Source organism: Oncorhynchus tshawytscha, linkage group LG15, assembly GCF_018296145.1.
Source record: "Oncorhynchus tshawytscha isolate Ot180627B linkage group LG15, Otsh_v2.0, whole genome shotgun sequence".
Taxonomy (NCBI): domain Eukaryota; kingdom Metazoa; phylum Chordata; class Actinopteri; order Salmoniformes; family Salmonidae; genus Oncorhynchus; species Oncorhynchus tshawytscha.
In genome coordinates this window covers 37,460,352-37,462,851 of record NC_056443.1, presented here as the reverse complement: position 1 = coordinate 37,462,851, position 2,500 = coordinate 37,460,352, and positions in this window count along the sequence as shown.

The window sequence follows — 2,500 nt, the reverse complement described above, 5'->3', positions numbered from 1 at the left end:
AGGAGAGGAGAGGAGAGGAGAGGAGGGAGAGGAGAGGAGAGGAGAGGAGGAGAGGAGAGGAGGAGAAAAAGTATGGATGGGGAGAGGGAGAGGAGAGGAGGAGAGGAGAGGAGAGGAGGGAGAGAAAAGTATGGATGGGGATGGGAGAGGAGAGGGAGAGGAGAGGAGAGGAGAGAGAGAGGAGAGGAGGAGAAAAGTATGGATGGGGATGGGAGAGGAGAGGAGAGGAGGAGAGGAGAGGAGAGGAGAGGAGAGGAGAGGAGAGGAGAGGAGGAGAAAAGTATGGATGGGGAGAGAGGGAGAGGAGAGAGAGGAGGAGAAAAAGTATGGATGGGGGGAGGGGGGAGGGAGGGAGGGAGAGGGAGGGAGGGAGGGAGGGAGGGAAGGGAGGGAGGAGAGGAGAGGAGAAAAGTATGGATGGGGAGGGGAGGGGAGGAGGAGAGGAGAGGAGAGGAGAAAAGTATGGATGGGGAGGGGAGGGGAGGAGCTACATTCCAGAACATAAAGAAACAGAACACAAGGTTAACAAAGATATTAAATACACAACCTTACAATTATATGCCCTAGAGGACTACATAAACCCTTGCTCACCAGAATAATGTCATAGATCAATAGATTGAATTGCCTTGCTCACCAGAATCGAAAGAATTAATTCTTTAATCAAGTTGACATTCTCTGTCATCTGTTTAGCTTTTTTTGCAGAACAAAGATGTTTAGGGACCGGTGAGAAAATGCAATAAAAAACAAATAAAAAAATGTGAAAGATTGTCTGTGCAAAACGTCCAAATGATATCAGTTTGACCGGTTGTAAGGAAATAGAAAGTTGTGAAAACAACCCAAAGTATTTCTGATAGATTTCAGTTCTGCTTGGATGTGTATTTTATGTGGTTGAAATACAATCAGCTGTTATGATGCTGATAAACACAGGACCTTTACAGACGGTCCCTAACTGTGGTTGAAATACAATCAGCTGTTATGATGCTGATAAACACAGCACCTCTACAGACGTTATGATGCTGATAAACGCAGGACCTTTACAGACGGTCCCTAACTGTGGTTGAACTACTGTCAGCTGTTATGATGCTGATAAACACAGCACCTCTACAGACAGTCCCTAACTGTGGTTGAACTACTGTCAGCTGTTATGATGCTGATAAACACAGGACCTTTACAGACGGTCCCTAACTGTGGTTGAACTACTATCAGCTGTTATGATGCTGATAAACACAGCACCTCTACAGACGGTCCCTAACTGTGGTTAAACTACTGTCAGCTTATCAGACCCTACAGACAGTATCTAACTGCCCTCATTCTCATTCTCCCTCAAGATGCTGAAAGAAATTAATCATATTTCCCTCCTGTTCCAGTCAAAATGTTATAGACCTACATTTGGTGTTTATAGACCCTACTGCAATAAATTATAGACCCTAATATTAAGGCTATGTGAGAGGTTATAGACCCTACAGTAAGGTTGTGAGAGGTTATAGACCCTACAATAAGGCTATGAGAGGTTATAGACCCTACAGTAAGGCTATGAGAGGTTATAGACCCTACAGTAAGGCTGTGAAAGGTTATAGACCCTACAGTAAGGCTATGAGAGGTTATAGACCCTACAGTAAGGCTATGAGAGGTTATAGACCCTACAGTAAGGCTGTGAAAGGTTATAGACCCTACAGTAAGGCTATGAGAGGTTATAGACCCTACAGTAAGGCTATGAGAGGTTATAGACCCTACAGTAAGGCTGTGAAAGGTTATAGACCCTACAGTAAGGCTATGAGAGGTTATAGACCCTACAGTAAGGCTATGTGAGAGTTTATAGACCCTACAGTAAGGCTATGAGAGGTTATAGATCCTACAGTAGGCTATGAGAGGTTATAGACCCTACAGTAAGGCTATGAGAGGTTATAGACCCTACAGTAAGGCTATGAGAGGTTATAGACCCTACAGTAAGGCTGTGAGAGGTTATAGACCCTACAGTAAGGCTATGTGAGAGTTTATAGACCCTACAGTAAGGATATGAGAGGTTATAGATCCTACAGTAGGCTATGAGAGGTTATAGACCCTACAGTAAGGCTATGAGAGGTTATAGACCCTACAGTAAGGCTATGAGAGGTTATAGACCCTACAGTAAGGCTATGAGAGGTTATAGACCCTACAGTAAGGCTATGAAAGGTTATATATCCTACAGTAAGGCTATGACAGGTTATAGACCCTACAGTAAAGTTATGAGAGGTTATAGACCCTACAGTAAGGCTATGAGAGGTTATAGACCCTATAGACCCTCTCTTCTGGTCCACTCTTCTAGAACAGACTACTGTTCTGGTCCTCTCTTCTATAACAGACTACTGTTCTGGTCCTCTCTTCTATAACAGACTACTGTTCTGGTCCTCTCTTCTATAACAGACTACTGTTCTGGTCCTCTCTTCTATAACATTAGACTACTGTTCTGGTTCTCTCTTCTATAACATTAGTCTACTGTTCTGGGCCTCTCTTCTAGAAC